Genomic DNA, 9,135 nt, shown 5'->3' with positions numbered 1-9,135 from the left:
CATGTTGTAGAAAGTGCTTTGAGTCCCCAAGTAGAGGAAAAAGAAACTACATAAGAATCACTCCAGCCACCATGATCCAACTGAATTATTTTTCTTCTCACATGCTGGCAACTTCAGCTGTGCAACTGACCACTCCTGGACACATTGTGTTTACATCAAACATGCAAGAATCTGTTTCTTTCATCTGTTGAAATCTCCATCTTAATGCATGGTGAATGATATAAGTGTCTCCAGATTCGGAATGGGCATTTTTATGCCTAGTCTTAATCTAATCTGGCAGTAAATTAATTATTTATGACTATGAATTATCTCATCATCAAAACAGGCACTGTCTGACTCTAATGATCAGTGACAGTGTGTGTTTTTCTACACATCACATAGAGAAACTGTAACATAGATTCAATGCGAGTTTATCCAGTCTTTTGGGAATATGGCAGTTGTCCTCCTCAGCCCTGAGCTACACTGAATCTGTCAGGACATTTTAATATTACTTTTGGTGAAAGTACACACTGTGCATACCACACTTGGCAATGTTGGTTGACTAATCAGAGGAATGAAACATCCTGGCTGTGTTATTAGTTTGAAATCTATCTACTTATACTAATATGTGACTCAGTGTGTGTATTAGCTTAGCTGAGGGAAAGAGCTCCACAGCTTGAACAGGTGTAAAAGAAAATGTTAAAGTCCCAGACAATCCTCTAATTCCTGCATCTACCTTGCAATTCAGGTGTGAACACATATGTGATGCGATGGTTTAGTCAGATGACTTGCATTTAACAGAATTCGTGCTCGTCGGTTTTTCTCTCATCTGTGTTCCACTGAATGAGTTAAAGCTGGACAGCCTGTGACTGATGCGCTCATCATATGTCTCACAGTGGTACTCTGATTGATAGCATGTGATTTCTCACAAAGATGCTGAGGAAACTTGTACAGATCCAGGATGCGGTTCTACTTCACACTCTGCCTTGACAGCTGGTACTGCTGTGCAGGAGGAGGACAGCAGGGTTGCATTTCCTCATAAGTGTCACAAAAATCCTTATGTGTCACTTATGACATCTCTCATTGAGTTTCAAATATGAAAATCACAGTATAATAATTGTTTCAGCATGCATCTGAGCCCACACTGACACTATATCACAAAGCAAAATAAATGAATAATAACAATAATTTTTCTCCACCTTTTATTAATATCTTGCAGTGACAAATGATATTGTGAGATACCTTTCCAACTGCAAAGTGTTTCCTCCTGCTGTGAGGTTGTTTTTTTTGGCTTCACTTTTTTGGAACAATCTCAAAAGGGCACAAATTGAAACATTTTTCTATTTTTAGAATACAAAGGCAAAATTAGTTTACAAAAAAAAAGCATAGTGGAAGCAAAAGACAAGGACATAAATGACTTTGATAGGGACTGGGTTTTACTAATCTTTATTGAAAATATGAACGAACACAGCTCAATAAGCAGAATATACAGTACTACGCAAAGGTTTTAGGCAGGTGAGAAAAAATGCTGTAAACAAAGAATGTTTTCAAAAATGGAAGTGTCAATCATTTATTTTCATCAATCAACAAAATGCAGTGAAATCTAAATCAGATCAATATTTGGTGTGACCATCCTTTGCCTTCAACACTGTATTAATTCTTCTAGGTACACGTGCAAACAGTTTTTGGAGGAACTTGGCTGGTAGGTTGCTCCAAACATCTTGGAGAACTAACCACAGAACTTCTGTGGATGTAGGCTTCCTCACATCCTTCTGTCTTGTCATATAATCCCAAACACACTCAATGATTGTTGCGATAGGGCAGCGGTCCCCAACCCCCGGGCCTCCGCGAGAGTTGAGGCTCAGGTGTGAAATGGATAGTTTTCAGGGTTTTTATCGATTTCAGCGTTTTGTTATCGTTTTTAATCGTTTACTCGGTTTTCCTTGGTCTTTTCACGTGTGTTATGGATAAATTTTCTTTTTTTCGGTACCGGTACTAGTTTTATTTTGTTGTATTTATCCGCAACACCTTAAAGGCCGGTCCATGAAAATATTGTCGGGCATAAACCGGTCCGTGGCGCAAAAAAGGTTGGGGACCGCTGCGATAGGGCTCTGTTGGGGCCATACGATCACTTCCAGTACTTCTTGTTCTTCTTTACACTGAAGATGGTTCTTAATGACTTTGGCTGTATGTTTGGTGTCGTTGTCCTGCTGCAGATTACATTTGGGGCCAATAAACAATCACTTATATTTCTGAAAGCATTCTTTGTTTACAGCATTTTTCCATACCTGCCTAAAACTTTTGCACAGTACTGTAGTTTGAGTACTTTTGATTTAACAAAACTGTTCAATTAGACTCACAGAGACACTCATTAGCTCACAGAAGAAGGGCAAGAAAACTACTGGACCAGAACAACAGAATTGAGTTTGACAGCATGGCAAAGCAGAAGTGACAAAAGGAATAGAATAGCAGCACAAAAAATGAGTGAGTACAGAACTAACTTATTGAATTTACAAAAAAGCTTCATAAACACCTGGCAGGGCTCTAGACTAACTTTTTGACATGGGCGCACCGGTACGCCTAACTTTAAAAATTTAGGCGTACCGGCACAAAAGTTAGGCGCACTCAAATTTTTCAACCGCATCGCTTAACACCGCAGTTTTACATGTGCACTTTCTTTGGGGGGGGAAGTCCATACAGACAATATTAATTTCTAAATTATTAACTAACAAACTTGTGCTTAAAGTGCTTTGTCAATATTGTAGAAAATGTTAAACTTAATCATCATCTTGGCCTCCTCTGACGACCTGTTTGCTCCTGTCTGCTGCTGAAAGGCCGTGGGGAGAGGGGACACTTGGGCAGTGCATTTATTGCAGCATATAATGTGTTTCTGGATACACTGTGCTTTTTCAGCATTCAAATATTGATGGCACCGTGTCAGAGCACTGGCTATGAATTTCAGACAGATCAGGCCTTAACTTAACAAAAAAGTTATCAATAGTTCTTTTCATCTTTTCTTATTACCCACAGCTACATCCACTTCTCTCAGGCCTAGGCTGCTCACTAGGGCTGAGTATCATCACTGATTTCTATAATCCATTCAATTCCGGTTCTCAAAGTCCTGATTTGATTCAATTTAGCCTCAGACAGTCAGAAATATTATAATTCTGATCATTTATCAGTACTGACTTCATCAGAATTGTGAACATCACAGCAGAGGCCTTTGTGTGAAAGTAACTGAGAATAAAACACAGGAAAACATGAAGGAGATTTTCCTGGTCTGGCTTTTTATAGCAGATAACCTTAAAAATATTCTACAATATTCTGCAATTTTGCATAATTTTAAGAAATTTAAATTTCTTCAGTATTGAACAGCAGAAATTAGGCTTTCTTGTCCGAGGTCATTTAAGTGAAAAAAGAAAAAGCGCTGTAAAAAACGCTAGACTGGTGGGTAATAAGCGAATGAATAATGCAGAAAACAGATTTGAGACGGGAAACTGTTCCTGAAGTACAGAGAGAGAGAGAGCTGTGCAGGAAGTGTGATTTTTATCGTGGTGGAAGCAAAACAGCAAAAGTCAGAGGGAATTCATGACGACATTGATCAAATGTGAAGCGCAGTTTGCTGCTTCTTTTGCTGCAGGCTCGGTGAATTTTGGTTGGAGAGAGGCAAAACCTGCAGCTCAGAATCAGCGCAAAAAGACGTAAACATAGCGCGGACCCGAAGAATCGCTAAGCTCCGACAGCGTGTCCGTGTTCAGGCCGTCGGGTGAGAAAGCCGAGAAAGACGAAGCTGATTCTGATGTGTTGGGTCCGCTCCGTGTTTAGGTCTTTGTGTGGAATCTGTTAATGAATTGATATCGCTTTATTCAAGCTACTCACCTCTCTCTTCCACCTGCACTTTCAACTGGACCACGGCCAATCAGAGAGGTCCCGCCCCTGACTATCTCTGATTGGTTTAGTCCACGATAGGGGCATAATGTGTGTCTGTTGTTGACCACACGGAGAGTTAGAGATTTTTTTTTTGTTACCGGAACAGTTGGTCGCACCTGTGCGACCAAATATTTATTTTTAGTCGCACCACTGAAAAATTTGGTCGCATTTGCGACCAAATTGGTCGCACTCTAGAGCCCTGCCTGGAAAAAATCAAACATTGTTGATTGAACACTGTCTCATAGTATATGTGGACAATAAACTAAAAGAATTTAACAGTTAAAGAAACTAAACATTCTACTGTGGTTGTCAGTCACCCAGTCTCCCTTCGATCTGTCTCCACTTCAAATGTTGAAGAGAAAACTAAATGGAGGAGGAAAAAAATGGAAGACATGCAGGAAAGAGACTTGGTAGGAGAAAACGCTTTCTGGTGATGTCCATGGGTTCCAGGCTTCAGGTAGTCATTGTCTCTAGAAAAGTATAAAAATGCACTTGTGTTATTGTCTATATTTTTTAAACATCATTTCTGAAATATGGGGGTTTAAGACTGGTTGTAATTCCTCAACCGTTAATGAATAATTTAGTTTTTCCTCTCAAATTGATGCTCATAATAAGATGAAGCTCATCTTATTATATAAGAGCATGCAGTGTGTAAGAATAAATATTTGGACCTAAATGCATTTCTATGATAGTATTGACATGTAGTGTTCAGTGCAATTGGTGATGAAAATAAAAATGATCATTTACAAGTCTGTAAATTCACCCAGACTATCGCCCAGGTTGTCCTGAAGCCACCTTTATCTGCTATTGCTGTTATCTCATTATCCAACTCTTTTGCTTCTTTTCCATAATAGACCTCAATTTTGCTGTCTTTGAACTAATGCACCATTAGCGACACTGCATTTCAAAGCTGACCCACTCAGGCTTTTAATGTAAGCAGCCATGTTTCCAGATGTTTCCAGCCTTTTTTACTTTGATGCCCCATTCCTGATTATTCTTTTTTCACACAAACACGTTTCCTTTCTCTTTAAAGCATTTCCTTACCTTAATACATTTATTTTCTTTGGGTAGACTGAGGCATGGACTGTTTGAGCTCCACATATTGATTGTTGTGGGGAATTTGATGCCTAGAGACTTGCTGTTCTCCTCTACTCTTCTTTCCTCTCTCTTCCACCCTGGGGGAATTTTAAATGGAAACACATTACTATGAATCACACAGCAGGGAGCTCCATGATTGATAGCATTGCTTACCATTTACTAGTCACTGTCTGGAGATAAGCCCTGAATTTATGGAGTATTGGAAATCCTTGCCGTTGCTACATGACCTATAGAGGTTGTGGGAAAATGCCAGCAGATCAGCAGTTTTTTGGTTTTTTAAATTCTTAACCAACAACCATGCCATGATCAGTCAGGTAAGTCACCTTTCTTACCCATTCTGATTCATTATGTACTTTAAAAGATCACCTCAACTATGTCTACATGCCTTAAATGCACTGGTTTGCTACCATGTGGCCATATTTGTGTTGACGAGCAGTTGAATGGGTGTACCTAACAAAGTTACCAGTCAGTGTATATTTAGTTGAAATGTAAACAGAGCAACCCCAAATGAAAAGAAAATTACAGACCTTAGATTAATATAATAATAATATATTTATGCTGAATCTTTTATATGCTTGTCAAATCAACCTTCAGGTAAATTATCCATTTTCTTCATAGTTCATTTAATACAATATGATAAAATAGATATATGTAATATTCAGAAATGAATAATTAGTCCATCTACTAAGGTGGGCACTATCATAGTTCATTTAAAATCCCTGAAGGCATATATGCAGGAATCCCTAGACTTTGCAGGGTGCAGACAGTAGTTCACCAAAGACTTTTGTTTAAAGAATGTGCTTGCAGACCAGTTTTTCCTGTGCCTCAGATACAATTTGCAGACTAAAACTTTTCTTCTTTAGAAATGGCTAACAGTTATAGATTTTAAACATCAAATGAAAACTGTGTTTGCACAAATAGAGAGCTGTCTGTACTTTTATCCTGCACTCCTTGTGTGTGTATGCTACACAATTCAGCAGTAGCCTAACTCCACTTGAAATAACGCGCGAAGTCAGGATGTAGCGTCCAACTCCTTTTAATTAGTAAGTATTTCCTCATGGAGTAAAACTGAAATACAAATAACATAGCTAAAATTAACCTAGCATCATTAGCACAACAAAATTAGATTCCAATACACATCCATTAGCTTTAGCACACAACTACTAAAGTATTCATCTACAGCAAATATTTTCACAAAATATACATAAAATACAATCCTACAATTCAATACAAATGAAAACTTACAGACGGTGGTGTCGATGGCACAAACAAAAGGCAGATGTCGCTGGATTAAATTTCCCCACATGTGATCCGCTAGGAACTAAACAAACCTGGCTGACATTCTGTCACTTCCCGAAACTGGTTTTCAAAATAAAACGAATTTCAAAATAAAATTAGCTCATTGCAAAGAGCGCCTATATCCGGTTGTTCAGTGATGACGCGACGAATCCTACTTCCGGGTCTAAAGTAGTCTGCGTTTAATATGGCTTTTGTGTTGTTAACATGTTTAATGTTATGTATTTTCTTCTATTTGATCTCAAAAAGCTCCTAAAACAGTCAGTGATCACTGTTGACCTCCCTCGGCTTTTATTACCGCTAATCATTTATTTAAGCTTAGTTTTTAAAACCTTAGGATGTAACTACAGCCCAGCCCATGCAGCAGTATATGAATGACTAACCTCGTATTGTGGATGGATTATCTCAGTTGTTCTCCTGGCTGAAGTTTGGTCCTTTTACAGCATCCTGCCATGCGATTACATTTGTTCCTGACCACCGAGAACACTCACGTTAACTTTTATCGAGTGGAAAAAAAGTTAGCTTGTTTATATTATGCTAACATAGCTGTGTCGCTAGCGGTCACGTAGCACATCATTATATACCAGCTAGCCAAACTTCAGTAACCCTACAAACGTCACTGCTGTTTAGTTTTCTGTCTTCATTTATGCTGGAAGTGATAGCAGAGCTGTACGTTTGAATTTGTTTCCAAAACCCCGCAGTCAGGACATGCTATATTGCAGAGGTGGGACCAAGTCATTGTTTTGCAAGTCTCAAGTAAGTCTCAAGTCTTTATCCTCAAGTCTCAAGTCAAGTCTCAAGTAATGTCAGGCAAGTCAGAGTCGAGTCTCAAGTCACTGGTGTAAAAGTCCAAGTAAAGTCACAAGTCTGAAATTTTGAATTTCAAGTCCTTTCGAGTCTTTAAAAAAAAAAACGAAAAAAAGCATGTTGCAGTTATATGCTAAATGTAAATATTAGACCATGTAATTTTTATATCTGTGTTTTTCTCAACACATGACAAAATAGTGAACTTAGAAAATATACACAAATTGTGAAATTGCACCTCTTTAAAATGCAGCTCAATTAAACCTAGCTCCAAGAATAATTTTCACCGACAGTTCTGAGATAAGCTGCATGTTATTCTTGGATGCGGTTGTAGGACTGGCTTTAAAATCGCATGACAAAAATATCATACACATTAAAAAAAACTGCATCACCAACGTAGCCTGGAAAACATTTGCTAGTTAGATGAAGTCAGCTATCTCATCGTAGCATATTTATATGCATATTTATAATCATACGGTTCTTGGAGTGAGTGCATACACTCATGAAGTTTAGTAACTTCCGGTCACTGCAACAAGCCCCCAGGTACAGTTTACCGACGGATGGGTGCAGGACCTTGAAATGCACCGTGTAGAAAGTAAAGACCATCGTACGTATCATAAGTTTACCAGTCTCACAAATCGTCGTCATAAATACACATTCGTTAACCGTTTATTAATAGGACCTTTGAGCTCAATGGTAATTAATTAGCAGTGGAAATAATTTCTGGTAGCATCACAGAAATGTAGCAGTGACAATAATATTGTATGCTGTAATCGTACTGGACAATTAGTGATACAAAACAACTGTTTTATCCTGTGAATAAAAGTATATGTTTTTGTCAATGTACCATAATAACAGAGGCGAAACGCAATATTGTGTCAGGACAATTCACTATTTATGCACAATAAACAAAGGAGCATAGCGCGACAATTTCTGTTCAGCGCCAGACTTGCTTGTAACCTATATCACCAATTATGTTAAGAAAAATGACGTATTAACTACAACAGCAGACTGATCTTTGTGGAAATGCTTGGAGCAGACTAACCTGTGAGCTGGAGTGTTCTGGGACGTTATATTTGGTCTTTGAATGGCTGCAATCCAGTCGCCTCTTTGTTACTTCGGAAACATGGCTCGAACAATTTCTCTTCAACGACGTAATCCGATAACAACCGATCTCTTTACTCGTCGGCTTCCCGTGGCTGTCATGCGACCGGCTATTGCAGTTAATAATACAACAGCTTCTTGACATTTTTGTGTTTCTTTTTATCGCTGTATAACTGATTTTAATTGAAAGCCTGCGTGCGCTAGTATCGCTTGCCACGAGTTCCCAGAATCCTTTGCGGTTCTACCCGTGAATGACGTCACATTTTCAATCTCTATATAATATGCATGTTAAATTTTATATTTGGGGTAAAATATCAAGTCTTTTCAAGTAAACCGGTTCAAGTCCAATTCAAGTCCCAAGTCATTGGTGTAAAAGTCCAAGTCAAGTCACAAGTCTTAGAACATTTTTTCAAGTCAAGTCTAAAGTCATAAAATTAATGACTCGAGTCTGACTCGAGTCCAAGTCATGTGACTCGAGTCCACACCTCTGCTATATTGTATTTAGATAGAAGCTAGTGAGCTAACTCCCTGCTAACTTCTAACTCCGTTAAATGTCATAAATTCCGTTTTCATGGATGCCTGGATGTTAAACTCAATTGTTACACCTGGTAGAGCAGAACGCTGATCATTTTATTAAAGATGAAAGACTTTAGACAGTTTTTTAACTCTCAGTAATGCCATAGTGATCGTTTGATATATGGACCTGCAGCGGAGTTTAGACCCAGACACGGCTAGTGACGTCAGACTGAACAACTGGATTGCAATAAAATTAAGAGCGGAACAACTTTAAAGGCACAATGGTTGTTTGTTTTTTACAGAGGGTCTCATTCTTTTATATCATAGAAGCTGCTTACAAATCTTAGACTCCATACATCATGGCCAAGATTTTTTTTTAACACTGAACAGAAAACTGAAGCATTCAGT

The 9,135-nt window shown here is 38.4% G+C and overlaps 1 long non-coding RNA gene across 1 annotated transcript; it reads right to left on the bottom strand.

Moving 5' to 3' along the window:
- Positions 1 to 1,178: 1,178 nt before the first annotated feature.
- Positions 1,179 to 6,360, bottom strand: LOC146641533 (uncharacterized). Its single transcript, XR_014909729.1, has 4 exons — positions 6,253 to 6,360; positions 5,161 to 5,234; positions 4,954 to 5,084; positions 1,179 to 4,379 (listed from the first exon to the last, which is right to left on the bottom strand). It is a non-coding gene; the product is annotated as an uncharacterized LOC146641533 (long non-coding RNA).
- Positions 6,361 to 9,135: the final 2,775 nt, after the last annotated feature.

This window comes from Rhamphochromis longiceps, linkage group LG23, assembly GCF_057381845.1.
Source record: "Rhamphochromis longiceps isolate RC_006_pf linkage group LG23, R_longiceps_female_GT1.1, whole genome shotgun sequence".
NCBI lineage: Eukaryota > Metazoa > Chordata > Actinopteri > Cichliformes > Cichlidae > Rhamphochromis > Rhamphochromis longiceps.
Note: the sequence above shows the minus strand (reverse complement) of the source record. Positions and strands in the feature narration are given on the sequence as shown.